This window comes from Sceloporus undulatus, chromosome 6 (assembly GCF_019175285.1).
Source record: "Sceloporus undulatus isolate JIND9_A2432 ecotype Alabama chromosome 6, SceUnd_v1.1, whole genome shotgun sequence".
NCBI classification, from domain to species: Eukaryota; Metazoa; Chordata; class Lepidosauria; order Squamata; family Phrynosomatidae; genus Sceloporus; species Sceloporus undulatus.
The window spans coordinates 69,806,096-69,824,585 of NC_056527.1; the positions used below are offsets into that span (position 1 = coordinate 69,806,096).

An 18,490-nucleotide genomic window follows, 5' to 3' on the forward strand; every position below is an offset into this window, starting at 1 on the left:
CGCTTTGTATTGCTAGAACAGGAGTGACTGCGGATCTGAGCTGCAACCCCCCCCCCCCATGTGTGATAAGGTCCTGTTACAAGCTGTCTCCTTCTTCCTCCCACAAATTCTAATGAGTGTGACATTTCAAAGGCTGAAGACAGACTTCTAGCCATGAAGGATCGGTATGCTTTTTTATCTACTGTCACATATCAGGTTACACAAAAACTAATTTACGAGACAGCCAAATGTTTTTTCCCTTGCAGGTGCTGTTTACGTGTTATAACTTGTTCTTAGATTATAAACATTTGGATGATTTCTGCTCATGTTTTCCTGTGGGAGAACAGAGTAATTGATGTTTACATCTATTTATTCATTTGTTTCATAAAAATGGCCCAAAACAACATACAATATTTTAAAAATGTAAAATTAACAGCGAAACAAAAAACAGCCACAGCAGCAGCAGATTTCTTCCCCAAAAAGCTTTTGAGAATGAAAATGCCTTGCTAGAAAAGATCTTGCTTCATGTTTGGGGACTGGAGAGCCTTTCCTGTTGTACCATTTTATGAAATTGGTTCTTAATGGAATATTTATCGGAAAATTAGTGGCCTAACTACAAATGAGGTCAATGGTGATAAGGAAGAAATGTTGCCATCTGGCAGCTGTTCACTGTCTTATATGATATTGCCCTAGTTTCTAGAGATACAGCAATAATCAATCTGTAAACTTTTTTTTTACTTACAGAATTGATAGTAGAGATGAAGTTAAATTAATAATCATAATTTGCATTTATATAGAAGTTTAGAGTGTTCAAATCACTATACATGGATTATTTAACATCCCTGTAAGTTGAGATGTCTTGGTGGGAAGGGGGGGGGGGGTCATGCCTGTAGAATGCTTCCATCTCTGAAAACTCTCTGAGGTACTTTGGATGCTAAATGGAAGTGTGTAACAAAAGAGCTCAGTACTCTGACTGATTTAAATTAGTGGAGAAAATAAAATATATAGATAAGCATTGATCAGGCACTGGATTAGCATAGAGACATGTTGAGTCAATGTTTAGGTTTCCAGAAACGTGGAAACTGATTGTCATACACCTGTGCAAATTGTTTGTAAGAACCTTGGATAAAAGAGAAATTTTGGGGTGGCAGCATTTACTGCTAAAAATATCTTGCATATGTGATCCACATGCACAAAAACATGCATGTTCAGTTCTGCTTTTTTTTGCATTTCTTCTTTTTGACCACAGTATGTAACCATTTTTGAATGTAAATTCAAGTCAGTATCAACTGCATGACTAGTTTCAGCTCATGGTTGAACTGGAGTTTTGAGTTTTCACGGACACTACACAAGCGAATGGGGGGAAAACATAAATCATTTCTGTAGATCATAAGTTAAAACCTGAAAACACCACCATTGCAAAACTATAAAGTCAAAGGAAGTTATTTTCATTTAGTTACTATAGACTTTAGTTTGATCTTTCCAGGCTGAAGTGTTCTGTTACCCTTGAGATACTTTTATATTTTCTTTTAGGCTGAAATTACACTTTACATACCTACTTGGATAATCAATGCTAACAGTTGCTGTTTCTCTGTAAAGTAATGTTTGGAGAGAGTAACTGAACTGGAAAAATATTGAGAAGAAGCAAACTCCTTTGCAAAAATATATTCAGAAACCCACAGTGGGGGGAGAGTTGTAAAGGGAAAGTAGTGAGTGGGTGAAGAATTCATCTCCCTCCCCCTTCTGTTTACAAGATAGCATCAATTTTCGTTTGAGATTTTCCTGAGATGTTCCTCCTTTAGGACTGAAGAAGAGCCATCACCATAGGACTGGAAAGGGCACCACTTTCATATCCCTGAAGGTCTTGTTTATTTCCCCTAAAGCAACTCAGTACAGCAGCTTTAAGGGTTTTATTTCATGTGCTATGAGTTAAAAACATAAATAGGGGGAAAGATTGTCAGAATCAGTCCTCAGTAATTACTTTGCTTAAATCATATTGAAATCATGTTAGTAAGAACTGTGTAGGAGCTCTTTGAAGTAATTCCATTGCTCAAGGCTGTTGGGTTTTTTGGGGGGGAAATGCAGATACTAGAGTTTCAAAAAGGACTCTTCATTTGCAGAAACACATGAATCACTTTACCCAGCAATCTTCCTGTTACACAGACACAGTCATATTGGTGAATATCATCTACTGGGCTACATCCTCTCTATGAGAAAAAACGAAACCACCTACTTCAGTTTATTTGAAATAGAAATTGTAAAAATAATCCCGAAAGAAGCATGAAAAATTCATGGCTGCTTACTTTTATTTTGTCAAAACAGAATAATTAGCTTTAAATCAATCAGGTTCTTGATTTATTAATACTTAAAGGAGACTTCCATTCATAACATCTTAGTGATGGAAAATCAATATTTTCATTCTGACAAATTTTACCTATTCAAATTAACAATAACCACTTATTCTAAATTTTTAAAAATCTTAAACTGCACACTAAATGTTGGGACATTTTTTGTCCTTTGTATTCTGTGCCTTTTGTTTTAAATGTTTTATGCTTTTTGATAAGCTCATTTTGTCATGGCCTTTGGCTAGTACAATAAACATTTATTTAGTCAAAATTCAAATTGTGCATTGAATTTTGAAGTTAGGAAAGTGATGCAGTTATATCCAAAGGATAATTGCATGAACTGAGGGAAGCACAATCAGATGATTGTGCTTCCCTCAGAATGCCGGATGAGATCCGTCAGATAACATCATTAGACAGCTTTAAAAAAGCGGTCAAGACGGATCTCTTCCGGCAGGCCTTTCCTGATTAACCATCCCGGCCCAGGTTCCTGATTCCCTCATTCCTCCCGTGGCCCCATCTTAGTGATGGTCGAGGATCAACAGAGGGATATCAGGGTTTTTAGTTTTTAATTGTTGTTTTTATGCATTGACATTGTGTTTTTAATATGTTATACTGTTTAATATTGTCTTAAGGGGGGGAGGGATAAAGTGTTTTTAATTGTCATATTTTATATTTTACTGTTGTTAACCGCCCGGATTGGTTTGCCAGAGGGCGGTATACAAATTATTATTATTATTATTATTATTATTATTATTATTATTATTATTATTATTATTAGATCTCCTGACATTTTTGTGCTTTGTTCAAAGCAGCCATGAGAAGCCCAATTTTAGTTGGAGTTGAAAGGTATGAAAGGATTTAATCCTTTTTTCCTATGCTATGTCAGAACCATCCCCCACTTTCCACTAAGCAGTAGTGTTCAGTCTGATTCCCACTCACCAGGAGGGGTCAGATGGATCTATTGGACCAGAGACACTGGAAGCTGTGAATTCACATTCCAATATACCCTATGCCTTTCTTTCTCTGGGATTTCATCAGATCTATGTTTGGGCCAGTGGTGTAGTTAGGTAATCTTCAGACATAGTAGTGTTATGCCTCTAATTTTTTACATTCCCATTCCTAGACATTAATGTGCATTGCTTCACATGCTTCAAAATGTAGAAAGCAGTCTTGCAACATCTGGAGGCTCCTCCTTCTCAGTCTGCTAAAACTGAGACTAAATTGGGCCCAAAGTCAGTTGTGACCACACCCAAACTAGTTCACCTCTCAAGTGGCATCCAACTCAGTGCAGAGAGGAAAGCATGCTGAGGGAAACAAATTGCATTTCTATCTGAGGTGAGATCAGTGAGTATCCTGCTTTACTGGCGTTTATTTCAAACCAGTTTAACCTCGTCAACCAGTCTGAGGCCTGTTCCGCACGGGCAAAAAGTACATGCTCAGCACATACTAGGGTTATAAAGGGGGAAAGGCTCCAGGTCACGCCCAACTCACTGCCTTGCTGCTGGTGTTGCTGCTGCTTCCTGAGTCCCAATGGAGTGGGGATGGAGGAGGAAGGTCAGAGTCCTGAGGGCTTGCTCCTAGAGGCAAAGCAGGCAGCTTGGTCTTCACAAAGGGCCGGCAAAGAAGCCACAAGGGCATGCTTATCATCTGTTGCCCTTGCTGACATCTCAGCTACCTCCCTGGGCTGGCAAAGAAGCCGTGAGGGATGCACTCACCCCTCTGCACACTTACCACAAGCTTGACTCCCTCCCCTGGGAGAGTAATGAATGTTGATGAAGCCAGGAGGAGTGTGCTCATCCCTCTGCCACAGCAGGAGGGAGGTCTCACTTGGTGTCACCCCTTCTTTGGGGTGTGATCTGGTGTGGTCCGCACCCTCTGCACATGCCCAACAATGCCACTGGGTTAAGGTGACAGCTCTCAATTTTGAATGCTAGAACAGTCCATACATTTTGTAAGGGAAAATGGCAATGGGCAGCATCTTTTTATATTTTATGACTGCATTTTGAATTGTGCCAAAGTGGAAAGAGGGAAGGTAAGATTGTCTGCGTGAGAAAGAGGTAGAGAAGATGGTACAAATGGTGGAGGTAAAAAGTTTCAATTAAAAATGGTCACTCCCACCCAAGTATCACACTTCTTCCATTCCATTGACCAGCTCTTCCCTATTAGGATAAATCCAAAATAGTCAATATCTCTCTTGCCTCCTCCACCTTGTGGACAGTAACATTGTCAGCAAGGCAAGGGGCTTGAACTTTACTTTCTTGGCAGAATTTGACTTCCAGCAAACATCAGAATAACTGGACTTTCACATTAGTACTGTATCTCTCATTTTTGAACTCATCTATTACTATTACAATGTGCCCTTGTCTTACATGGGGGATCCGTTCCAAACCATCACCGCCCCCCGCATAAGACAAATTCCATATATGCTTAAGCCCTATTGAAACTAATGGGGCTCAGGCACGGCAGTGCAGCATTGCACACGCACCACGGATGCACATGCCATTTCCTCTGTCGTGTGGCTTTCAGAGTAAGCTGAAAGCTGTGTATAGGACACCCGTGTATGACGCAGGCACACTGTACTACATTCCAATCATGAGACTTATCTCAGCAGGTTTTTGTGATACCTTTTAAATAATGTTTACCTTCCTATGTTAAGAGTTCAAATTAATCTTTTTTATTTCCCATCTTCTTTTCATGAGTATAGAAATAACTATGTTCTGTTCAGGTGCTTGCTTGTTGTTTTCCCCACCCATACTGAGGATAATGGCCTCAATGACATAGGGAGAACAAGAGTGGTAGTAGAACAACTTGTGTTATTGTCCCAGTCCCTCTTTATCTTTGAAGCTATTGTCTTCAGTACTTGGTGTCCTTTTGCCTTCTGAAATGAGAAAGAAAACAAACATAGCATGAACTTTGCAGATTGCTGAAACAGCTCTCTTATCAAGTAATAGAAAGCTGATAAACTGATAAAATACCCTACCTCCATCCCAGCTGTCACTAGTGTAGCCTCTACAAGGAGAGATGAACTGGCAGGCACAGCTCCATCATGCCTAAGCCCATTCCAGATGTCACTGTGAAAACAACAGCAAGCATCTGCTGGACTTAATCTCCTCCCTTACTGCCATCCCTTTTTCCTTGTGTGTCTTGTCTTTTTCAGTTGCAAGCCTGAGAGCAGGAAACTGTCATAATTGTAAGCTGCTCATGTAAAGTACCACCATGTACAGTGACTACATGAAAGAGAGAATGGGGAGGGGGGATGATGTAAGTGAACAGAACATCTTGGGTTACATGTTGTGCATCCCTCCATTACATGCAAAGAATCTAAGAAAACCCAACCTTCTGTTTCCTATCTATAAAGAGAACTTACTTGAAAGGAGTTCTTCAAAGTGTGAAATAAATTGTAGGAGATTATCATACACAGATGTGATAGGGACAGGATCACTCCTGCGTTCTTATCCCAGCAATCATGCCTTTCATAACATAGTGCTGATCCTGTCATGATCCTGTCATTGAAGTGGCATTGCATTAACGCAAACTCCCATTAATCAAAGTGCCAGGTAAAGCCACTTCAACGACAGGATCAGTGTGATGTCATTTGAAAGGCTTTCACACGATTGCTGTCACTCATGCTTTCTGAATGGAATAATGTCCGGATAAGTGTGACATCATTTGAAAGTCCGTCCTGCGATCACGCAGGAAGGATGGGACAGAGATGGGACAATGACATCCCATCCCCTGTGTGATAATCTCCGTAGGCTCTGGTCAACGCTTTGATGACCCACCTTTATCCTCAGAAATAATTTTCTATATGTAGGGATCTTTTGTTTTGCTTTATTTTGTACAAAGAAAACTTCAATCACCTGTAGTCTGAAATGGCACAGCCAAGCACAAATTTTGGTAATAACCAGACTTATGTTCCTGTTCCCAACAAAATAAAACGTTTTAAATTAATGCAAATAACATTAATAGCAACTGCTCTGAGAAATATGGATAACAAAAATTATGGCTTTCATTCTCGCCCAATAAGGAAGGAGTCCCTTCTGTGCTGAAGTAATTGTCTTATGTTCACAGAACGAGTTATTATCTTGGGCCACTTAATCTGTGTCAACACAAAAAATGTCTAGCATATGGCCAAAGAAACTGTCCCACAGTATTTCAACAACCTGATTGCCTCCTATGGAACAAGGCCCACAGAATCCTGCAGACCATGTTCTGCAGCAAGAGTTGTACAGCAGCAATGAGCTTTTCTTCTGGTATAATTGTGTCAATAGATAAACATTCTTCAGTTTGTCCATTTCAGGAACATCTTGCACCAGTGCAAAGATCTTTGAAACCATTTCACTTTTTCAAACATGCTATCTTCAGAAAATCCAATCCATATTGACTTACTCATTGAGAAATCCTTGCTATAGCTTTGAATTCAATAACGAGTTCTAGTTAGAGTAGAACCAATGAACTGATGAGAACTCAATAAGCCAACAATTATTTAAGTTCCATTGATTCAATGAGTCTACTCTATTTGTGATTAACATCTAGATTTAAGACATAATAACTATTCTTTCAATATTAGAACGTTTGCGCTCCTGTTGTGTAGATGAAAATAAGAATGCCCTTCAAATTGTGATGGTTCTGTGTACAGCTTGGAATGTTACTTTTAAAGAGTAATTAGTCACAGTTATAATTCAAAGCCCATATAGTAGTTCTTATTTGTTATTTTACTTTACTGTTTCTCACAAGTAACAAAATAGTTAACTTTTGAGAAACAGAAAACAATTTTAGTTATTAAATTTCAGCTACAGTGCTAAAAGTGCTTTGGGGAGAGGGTTAATGTGTTCAAGAAATCTAAAATGAATCCTCAAATACAGTGAAAGTAACATTGTATTTTAAAGACTTCCAGCTGTTTTTACATTTATGGAATAGTACATATTGTAGCAAAATCAATTTACTAGCACAGCAGAAATGACCAGATATCACTGTGCAACCCAATGTGAATAACAAGCCAGAACAGCTATGGATTGGATTTTCTTTGTACACTACTGCCATCTGCTGTATTTTGACAACAGAAACCATTTGATATCATGACCAGTTGCAGTGGAGACAGAAATATATACACACACACTCTGCCTCCGATTACACAAACAATGTCTCTGGTTGGGAAATGAAAAAAATATATTTTACATTGTCATAACTTTCTATCTATTTGATTTGGCAAGCAACAGTCTTTGTTGCACCGTCTGCAGAAATATTTAAGCACATAAAAGTGAAGAGAAACTGCTGTTCAGTAACTTACTTACATTTCCCATCATGCAAATGTCTAAAATACAAATATCTTTATGTTTCTTGATTCTGCTAGCAAATGCTAGCTAATCCAGTCAATTGATCTAGTTTCTGACACACTGTACAAATCATCCTTACCTATACTACTTCTAACTGGCTTTGCTACAGATTACTCATCCTAACAGAAAAAAACCTCAACTTGCAAGCTATATATACAAGCTGAGCAAATTTTGTTACTGGCTGGTCCGAAAGCAGTGGGTTACCACAGAAATTATTACAGTTAGTTTCACTAACCTTTCTAAGTTCCACCCCACTGCTAACCTTGACTGGTCTTTTTTTTTTTTTTTAATGAAATTTTCCTGAATACATTTGGAAGGCTAGGGGCTTGGAGGGCTCAGGAAATCTTGGTGGGCAGCACCCACTCCCACACAAAAAAATCAATATGTTTTTGCCTCCAATCACCCCTCCAGGGGGCATGGGGACATTCTTACCATGTTTTTGAGCTTTCCTGGGTCTGTAGAGAGCATTTTGGGTCATTCTTCGACAAAACTTTACACACACATACATGCATGCATGCAAAAAATTGTCTTGATCACAAGAGGCTCTGAGGGACTCCAAACATGGTAGAAATGCCCTCTACAGTTTTATCCCCCTAGAGATCATTTTGGAGCAAAAACAAAAAAAGATATATTTTTCTCCTGTGGAGGAGCCACAAAAACACTTTGCTCATCCCTGCCATAAAGGGACTATGCCTGTTACAGACTGCCAAAATAAAGCTGCTTCGGATCTCTTTGGACGTATGCTGTTTAAATGATGCATGCACCCTAAGAATCCGGAAGCTGCACCAAAGCTGCACTCCAGTGCTTAGGACTGGAGTGTGGCTTTGGTGCAACCTCCGGACTCTTAGGACCCATGCATCATTTAAATAGCATACCTCCAAAGAGACCCGAAGCAGCTTTATTTTGGCAGTCTGTAACCGGTCATTTGGCTTAGGGATGATCCAGTAGCTTCATTAGAAATACAAGAAAACCTTCTACCAGTTCTGTCTGGATAGGTCACATTCACCCTTACCTTGGAAGAAAAAGACTGGATTCAGTGATCCAGACTCTGCTGGCTGGGACTACTGCAGCCTGCTGTACATCTGCCTCTAAAATGGTCTGGAAACTTCAGCCGGTACCAGGCCCAGTTCTGTCATTAGGCCAACTAGGCAGCCATTTAGGGTACTGTCCTTTGAGAGGCACGACATTTGCAAAGGAAAAGGCACACAAAGTGAGATTTTGATGTGTCTGAAATTGAAACTTTTAAGAGACTTAATTTTTAACATCACACTATACAAGAATGTTCAAAATTATTTGTATGCTAAAACATTTTCTTTTGTATTTGAGAAAGATAATCAGAGATTACTTATCCTTGCAATTTAAATTTAGTAGTTTCACATTTTGTGTTCTTGTTGCTTTTACAAGACATCTGTTTTTTCGAAAGTTGAAGTTTTGGAGGGGGTACAAGAAGTTAGTCTTTCCTAGGGTAAAAAACCTGTTTTGGGACCCAAACCAAAGTCCTGTTTTAGATACTCAGGCTCATTGTTGTGCAGATTATGGTGGACAAACTCTGGAGGTCCAGGAGTCCATTTTCTACCCTTGGCCTACTACGCTAACCCCAGGCTACACTAGCCTCAACTTCGAAGCTTGGAGCAGCAAAACAAGGTACAGACCCAGGAAGATGAACTTTAGTTTAAAGGACAATCACTGAAATTCTCCTTTGTCACCTGGATTTTGAGTGACATCTAGGAGTCCCAGGGCCTGCAATAATATGGGAAGAACATACCGAGTGCTGGAGTGCAAAATTTGGGCTTCATATGACCCATTCCTGGCCAAAGAACTTGGTATCTAAAAAATCTATTATTCTGAGAAGTCTTTAACTATCCAAATGTTGAAATCACTGTCTACAGACCATAAGCAGTTCTTATGAAAACAAAATACTTAAGAAAATTTAGACACCTATCTCACCAGTGGAGAGAAGCGCATGGATACATGGTTTGGACAGCCTATGTCTAAACTCCTGCTATGAAGTATGCACCTACACTGCAGAATTAATGTATTTTGATACTGCATTAACTGCCATGGCCTAATGGTATAGAATTCTGGAATTTGTAGTCTTGTGAGATATTTAGTTTTCTCTGTCACAACAAACTACAAATCCCATGATTCCATAGGATGGAGCCATGACAATTAAAGGGGTGTCAAACTGCATTAACTCTGCAGTGTGGAATCAGCCAACAACGTATGTGAACCAATGGATGGTGTTTATCAGACGAGCTCTTAAAGAGGTACTATTCCAGTGTGACTCCTCTAGCTGCCTCCTGTTGCATGCTGGGATTGGCAGTTTTAAGGAGGGGTATTTAGAATTCTCAGGCAGAGAAGTTCAGCTCCTTAAAACTGCCAATCCCAGCATGCAACAGGAGGCTGCTAGAGGAGTCATGCTGGAATAGTAGCTCTTTAAGAGCATAGTGTGATAAACATCTTTCTCTCCTTCCTTTACACTGAGATGCAAATAGGGAAAATATATCCAAACAGCTCTAAGAACAAAGTGACAACATATGGGAGGCACTCATGCTTGAAAAAACTATACTTCTGCCTTAAAAAGTGTTGGAAATATGGTGGGAATGAGGTGTACTGCTTATGCAGAAGAAAAAAGCATACACCCTTATGGTCTCTTCCAACTCTATGATTCTATGATATCACAGGGTGTGCTATTTTGCTACCATTCTACCTCATATGATCTTCCTGTGAAGCAGACCAACATGACAGCAATAGATAATATGACAAAGCAAATACAGTGTGTCTGCGCCATACACGGGTGCACCATAGACGGCTTTCAGCATACACTGAAAGCCATGGCCGGAAGAGGCAATGGTGCATGCGCCCATGGCACATGCCCCACGCCATGTTGCAGGCACAAGTCCCATTGTTTTCAGTGGGGCTCCACCATATGCAGTATTTTCCTTACATGGGGTGGTGGTGGTTCCAGAACGGATCCCCCACATAAGGGAAGGGCACACTGTATTACTGTATGCATAGTATTATGTATTACTTCACCCTCATAATATCACCATTATCCTGATAGCACTGACTGGATTGATAACAGAAACAACTGGTACATTTTCTTCTTTATGTTGCTTGCCTTTCCCTTTCCCAAGATGATCTCACAACATAAACATGAATGTAATTTTTTTCACTGTCAAGCTACTTGAGATTCCCTAGTATTCAGGATTATATTTCCATACTGCCATTTAGGGACTCAGACTGCAAGCAAGTTTTGGAATATTGGCTCTTAAATTCAAACATGATTCCACAACAGGCATCACAAAGAAAGGTAGCATAATATACTCATGAATATATGAGCATAAATATACTGATGAATTTTCTTTTATATAAAATATATATTTTATATAAAATGGAGGATCAAGCTTTTTCCCTTCCTCCAGCTGAAATCTAAAATTTCCACAGCACCTGCTAAGAGGAAATCTGAATGTCTACACACTCCTCAGGAGCATAATTGCCAAGTAAGTAGTTAGATAATATGGAGTTACTATGTGGAATTACTTTATGGGGCAAAGGGAGCACGTGGAAGTTACATTTAAAAATAATGCAGTGATCAGGAATAAATTTACTTGAACGATTGATGCAACAAACAATGCTTTCTCACTTTTAAAGGATACTTTAAAAAGTTTTTACAGTATATCATTTTTAGAAACGTGTTGACAAGGCTTTTTCAATAAAGTTTAAATGAAGAAAAACATAATGAACATGCCATCAAGTTACTGTACTTGCTAACCATCTTAACAACTGATGTCAGCAAAACACTATGAGTAACAGGAATGCACATTGCTACTAAAAGGTTATTTTCTAATACATCATTCTGATAGCTACTTTTGGTACACACATAGGATTTTGCACTTCTTCAGAAACTGTAGTTTCCGTGTTTTGTGTTTGGGGCAGTCATAAGCAACTGACCACATTGTGGCATGAATAATGTGAAGTATGTCCAAAAGAGTACAAGTAGCCCTTGAGGCAGAAACATTTTATGGCAACTTTTAACTGGAAGCCATAACATCAAACAGACCCTTAGGTGCATCTACACTGTACAAATAAAGTAGTTTAAGTGTTGTAGCTCCATTCTATGGAATCCTGGGATTTGTAGTTTTACAGGTCTTCTTTGCCAAAGTTTGCTGATGCCTCATAAAACTACAAACCCCAGAATTCTATAGGACTGGGCCATAGGGATCACATTGGGGCCCAAGTAACTGATCCAGGGATAGCTCCTGACGGGCAAAAGGGAAAAGTGAGTGAATGCATATAGAATGCATCCACACTGCTTTGCTCCGCTCTGGTGCCCTGGTGTCACAACAAACTACAATTCCCAGAATTCCATAGCATGGAGCCCTGGCAGGTCAAATCCTATTATTTCTACTGAGTGGATGCAGCCATAGTAGTATCCCCAGTCCAGAACTCGAGGACAACATGTGGAGGCAACAATGGGTGCAAAAGAGCGTTAAAAGCGATGTAAAAACGCGTGAATTGAGCGGGAAAACTCTGTCCCATTGTCACCCTCCTCCCTTCCTCAGGGGAGCCATTAAACTCAGTGGTCCCCAAACTCTGCTCTTTAATGGATTTTGGACTTCAGCTCCCAGAAGCCCAGGCTATTGGCCAACATGGCCGAGGCTTCTGGGAGGGGAAGTCCACAATCTCTTAAAGGGCACAGTTTAGAGACGAGTCCCGACTGCATTAAAGGAACTCAGGGGAGGAGGAGAAGGCAGGGCCTTGGTCTCCTCAGCCAGGCACTGCCTCGCCGCCCGCCATAAACGCCTGAGGCGACTGTGTGTGTGTTTGTCAAGCAAAAAAGCCCTGCACACATGCTTAACAAGGCTGCATCCACACTGGAGAAATAACCTGGTTTGGCACCGCTTTAAGTGTCTTGGCTCAAAGCTATGGAATTCTGGGAGTTCGAGTCTATTGTGGGCCTAGAGCGGAGCGGAGCTGCCCTTTTGGGCCCCACAACAAACTCCAACTCCCAGAATTCCATAGCCTTCAGCCAAGACACTTAAAGCGGTGCCAGACCGGGTTATTTCTCCAGTGTGGATTTATTTCTTTATCGCTGCCTCGACGCCTTTACTGGAAAAGCGGGGAGGGAGCCAGCAGCCAGAGCAGAGCAACGGCCCTTGGCTTTTTCAAAAGATTGAGGGCGTTGCCTTCATTTGCCTAGAGCTTACCCAGAATGCAATGCGTCTTCGTCCTGAACCCAGGAATTAAGAAGAAAACAAAAGCATTGTCTTTATAACAACTAGATCTCATGCCATCATGTTTGTGGGAAATGGTCACAATTTTGTGGGGTGTCATTCGCCTTGGGAAGAAATACTCACCGTAACCTAAAAGACTTTGAGTTTTGCAGCTATATATAGCATTTGGGGAAGCCTCTCTTCTTGGCTGGTCCGATGGCAGTGGTATTTATAATTAATTGATCACAGTCAGTTACAGGTTTCTTTGTTCTTTCTCCACTCCCACTGCTTCACTTGACTAGTCTTTTGCTTCTAGGGTGGGCTTCAACTTCCAGTTGTTATCAATGCGGGACAGAAAACACATTTGTTCTTTTAAAACCAGCTGTAGTTATTTTGGGTTGATAAAGCTTTAGAAAAGGGGAAACAAACACCCCTCCCTCAAGTGCTATAATTATTATTGTTTTATTTATTTACAGTATTTAGAATCATAGAATCATAGAATCGTAGAGTTGGAAGAGTCCGCAAGGGCCATCCAGTCCAACCCCATTCTGCCATGCAGGAAATCCAATTCAAAGCATCCCCAGCAGATGGCCATCTAGCCTCTGTTTAAAGACCTCCAAGGAAGGAGACTCCACTACAGGGGTAGGCAACCGTTTTGAGCCGGGGGCCAGGTTGCTGTCCCTCAGACAACTGGGGGGCCGAAGCCAAAAAAATAAACAAATAATTTTTTTAAAAATTAATTAAATAAATAAATAAACTGGGGCAAATGTAGGACAACATTTTCAAATGGTGGACACTTTTTTAAAAAAAAGTGGAGGACATGCAAAAAAATTTGCTGATTTTTAAAAAAATGTTTATAAATGCATGTTTCTGAGGCATCTATAGACAATTGCCCCCCTTGCCCCTGTGCGCGAGTGGCCAAAGGCCCCAGCGGCAATCGGCGGCAGGACCAGGCTGGGGCCGGTCCCAAGGCCTTGCCGGGCCGCATCCGGCCCGCGGGCCGCAGGTTGCCTACCCATGCTCCACTACATTCTGAGGGAGTTTGGCCTGTTACAGACTGCCAAAATAAAGCTGCTTCGGGTCTCTTTGGAGGTATGCTGTTTAAATGATGCATGCACCCTAAGAGTCCGGAAGCTGCACCAAAGCTGCCCTCCAGTGCTTAGGAACGGAGTATGGCTTTGGCGCGACCTCCGGACTCTTAGGACCCATGCATCATTTAAATAGCATACAGTACTTCCAAAGAGACCCGAAGCAGCTTTATTTGGGCAGTCTAGTTCCACTGTCGAACAGCCCTCACTGTCAGGAAGTTCCTCCTAATGTTGAGGTGGAATCTCTTTTCCTGGAGCTTGCATCCATTGTTCCGGGTCCTGTTCTCTGGAGCAGCAGAAAACAAGCTTGCTCCCTCTTAAAAGATATCTTGTAGCACCTTTGAGACTAACTGAAAGACAGTAGTCGGCAGTGTCAGTTTTTGTAGACTTCATTGAAGTCACTTCAGTTTACTTCCTCAGATGCTTTTACTGAGGAATAAAGTAAAGGGAAACTCATGCTGCCAACTTCTTTCTTTCAGTCAGTCTCAAAGTGCTGCAAGATCTCTACATACTGATTCCAGAGACTGACACGGCTATATCTTTGAATTCCATAATCTTAAAAATCCATAAAGGATCATAGAACAGAACAATTAGGATGCAAAAATAGATTAGACATTAATCATAGTCAGTGAGTGCAAATTCTGTCAGGAACGAAGTTGTTTTTCTGTTTTGTGATTTGCTGTTTTGTATATGTGCATTTTGTATAGCTGTTTGATTCTAAGTTTGGTGGCATTGGGGGGGGTTGTATTAATGTTTTGCATTGTGTGTTGCGACTATTGTAAATGTATTGAAAATGTTGACTATGTAGTTTTATTTTAGAAAAATACGATGTTTATTAAAATTAATTTAAAAAACCCCAATGAAGGATCACCTCATGGACACACCCAGCCCAAGGGGAGCCCCCTCAGCCCCCTCCACCCCTTTCGTCAGGAGCAGTGTTGCCCATTTCTGGGGAATTCCCCGGGATGCAGGGAATTTCTTTCTTTCTGGGGATTTTGACTGAATAATAAATATTGGGGAATTCTGGGGATTTGGGGAAACATTCCAGGGAATATCTTTGAGGCTTGTTGGCAACACTGGCCTGGAGAGAGAGCCAAGGCGGGAATGGAAACCGGAAGCTTCCTTCAGCAGGAATTCAGCCAGAGGCGGGGGATCTTTTGCAAGCAAAGGCAGATTTCTTTCTTTTTTAATTTCTCTCTCTGTTCTTGTTTTATTTAGATCAGTGATGGCGAACCTATGGCACGCGTGCCAGAGGTGGCACTCAGAGCCCTCTCTGTGGGCACATGTGCTGTCGCCCCACCACAGAGTTTGCCAGAGTTTGTTACTAGAAAGCCAGAGGGACATGGCACTTTGCAATAAATAAATGGGTTTGGGGTTGCACTTTGGGCATTCGGCCTCTAAAAGGTTCACCATCACTGTTTTAGATTGTATGCCACTTGACAGGGTTTTCTCCCCCCCCCCCCATATTTTATTTGTATTATTATCTATTGTTTTATATGTATTTTGTAGAATGTACGCCATTGGCAGGTTTCATTTGTATCGATTTTATTGTATGTACAGCGCTCTGTAAATCTACAGTGCTATATAAATAAAGTATAATAATAATAATTTGATCATTACTATGAAAAGTGCTGTGCAAACTTTACAGCACTCTATACATGTTAATAATAATAATCCTCTGAGGCTGGGAGTGTGACTCGCCCAAAGTCACCCACGGGTTTCATGGCTGAGCTGGGAATCGAACCCTGCATCTCCAGAGTATCAGTCCAATTACAAGTGATAGGTACTAAACCCGCTACCTCCACCATCTCTAACTGGATTCCAGTCCCCCAAGCCATCCCTTTTTTTTTTAATTGGCAAGGAAGCAGCCAGGCCTCAAACTGCTATTTAGCATCCCATTCTGACTAGTCTGGAGTTTTCTCCTTCTTGCAATAGGGAGCTGGACCTCTGCCAGGCTTGGGCTTTGGCATCTTGACCAGTGGCATCACTGAGGAGTGGCAGGGGTGCGGACCACACCAGGCAACACCTCAGAAGGCAGGCACTGTGGTTGCTGCTTGTGGCCCGTCTTCTCTGCCAGGAATGAAGAGGGGCAGCAACAGCCCCTTCATCCTCAGGAGGAAGCTCAGAAGCAGTGAAGGGGCAAAGGTGCCCCTGGCAGCCCTAGGTGAGCAGGCACCAGGGGATGCCACTGATCATGACTATTTATAGACATAGAAGGGGTTCATTTCTGTTAGCAATTTTGATACTTTTTTCTCTAACTTGGCAGCTTGAGGCTGGAAAGGGACAGCTAAGCAACTAATTGTGCCCAGGCCATCCCCAACTGGCCATTCAATTCTGGCTGGCTGCACCCCCCCCCCCGGGTCTGAATGGAAGATAAGATGCCCAAAGGGTAGGTATATAGTGCAGAAGCAAACAAAATCAAAGTGTGAAAGTGTGACCCATTTCTCCCACCACTGTACAAATTAGTAACAGAGGAAAATTAATTCCCCCAGTTGGATCTTAGCCTTCAAACCTATTTCTACCACTGGCTGTGAATAGATGTTGAACCCCATTCCCTAGAGGACTGGAATTCTTCTTTGCTCCTCCCTCCATAACTGTCATCCTTTGGCCTGTGAGGGAGAGAATAGGCTGGCCCAGCTCCACCAGGGGCTAGCCTGAAGATAGAAGCTCCTCCCTCCATAACTGTCATCCTTCGGCCTGGGAGGGAATGAATAGGCTGGCCCAACTCCATCAGGGCTAGCCTGAAGAAGAACCCTCCCTCTAGTCCAGGGGTAGGCAACCTTTTTGAGCCAGGGGCCGGGTTGCTGTCCCTCAGACAACTGGGGGGCCAAAGCCGGGGAGCTTCCACCTTCCAGGGGCGGGACCAGCACTGGAGGCCTCCTCCTCTTTGCCGGCCCCTAACGGGGCCCCAGGCCCCGTCAGAGGCCGGAAAAAAAGTCCTAGAGGCCCGCTGCCGCCGCCGGAGCCCTCTTGGAGGGCCCCAGCGATGGCAACGAGCCCCCTGCCACTGCTGGAGCCCTATTGGAGGGCCCCAGCAATGGCAACGGGCCTCCTGCCGCCACCGGAGCCCAGTTGGAGGGCCCCAGCGACGGCAACAGGCCTCCTGCCGCCACCGGAGCCCTGTTGGAGGGCCCCAGCGACGGCAACGGGTCTCCTAGAGGCCTTCTGCCGCCGCCGGAGCCCTGTTGGAGGGCCCCAGCGACGGCAACGGGCCTCCTAGAGGCCTGCTGCCACCGCTGGAGCCCAGTTGGAGGGTCCCAGCGATGGCAACGGGCCTCCTGCTGCTGCTGGAGCCCTGTGGCAGGGCCCCGGCCACAGCTACGGGCCTCCGAGAGTCCTGGCGTCGCCGTCGGAGCCCTGGCGACCGCAACGGGCCTCCTAGAGGCCACCGCCATTTTGTTTCTCACAATGGCTGTGAAGTCTCGCACGACCACGGGAAAAGTCATGCGAGACTTTGCCGCCATTTTGAGAAACAAAATGGTGGCGCTCAGAGCGGCGAAAAGCCGCAATCGGCAGCGGCAAGAGTGTGCAGGGGCCGGCCGAAAGGCTTCAGCAGGCCACATCCGGCCCGCAGGCCAGAGGTTGCCAACCCCTGCTCTAGTCCACCTGCCTTGGTTCAGGCATCAGAGGGAGAGAAGAACCACTGGACCTCATCCCCTTCCCACCACCATTCCCTTCTCCTTTTGTGTCATGTCTTTTAGTTTGTAAGCCTGAGGGCAGGGAACCGTCTTATTAAAAATAATAATTGTAAGCCGCTCTGAGAGTCATTAGGGCTGAAGGGCAGGGTATAAATAATGTAAATAATAATAAATTTGCTGTGTACCATCTGCTACATTCTGTACCCCAATAAAGCTTATCTCATAGCAAGTAATGCATGTCACGGTTCTGCACAAAGTGAAATTTGGGGGGGTTGGGGGGGGCTGGAACTGAATAATGGGTAAAACTGCACCCATCCACTGTTCAATACAGGTGCCCACCCCCATTTGACACCTTAGGGCCAGATCACTATAGGTTCCAGATTTCGATGATTCCAACTTTTTGACAGTATCCTGGTCCCTAACCTATCAAATAAATGGGGGACTCCTGTATACTGCATTCCATTTGAGCCAAAGAACATATGTAACTTGGCTGCTGCTCAGCATTTCCCCCCTCAATAGGAAGGCAGAAGACATCTGTGGTGCTAGAACATTTTTGGAAGGCGGTAAAATCAGGCATAGTTCATAATCTTGGCCTTCGATATTTCATGCAAAGTGTTAAGTGATAGCACTGATAGAGAACTAGTCACCTGCTGGTCTTGAGATTTTGCCATCCTCCAGTGCCAAACCTGAGCACAATGCCTGGGGAAGTGTGATAGAATGGAAATTGGAAGAGCTTCAGCACAAGTGTCTTTTGAGCGGTAGGAACTGTTGCATATGCCTTATTGTATAATCAAGTGACACTAAGATGAACGTCTGCAGTATGTTCCTTTTTCTCTGGAAGGGAAGCCATCTCAGGTGGCCTTGGAATAAAATATATAACAAAGGATT

The 18,490-nt window shown here is 42.7% G+C and overlaps 1 protein-coding gene and 1 long non-coding RNA gene across 4 annotated transcripts in view; one reads left to right on the forward strand and one right to left on the reverse strand.

The window, feature by feature from the left end:
- The window catches only part of PIGA (phosphatidylinositol glycan anchor biosynthesis class A), a 579,723-nt gene that overhangs the window by 454,430 nt on the left and 106,803 nt on the right, over positions 1-18,490 (forward strand). The gene's annotated exons all lie outside the window — the stretch shown is intronic.
- LOC121932539 lies at positions 4,137-8,924 on the reverse strand. The gene is made up of 3 exons (XR_006104371.1): positions 8,673-8,924; positions 5,305-5,395; positions 4,137-5,202 (listed from the first exon to the last, which is right to left on the reverse strand). It is a non-coding gene; the product is annotated as an uncharacterized LOC121932539 (long non-coding RNA).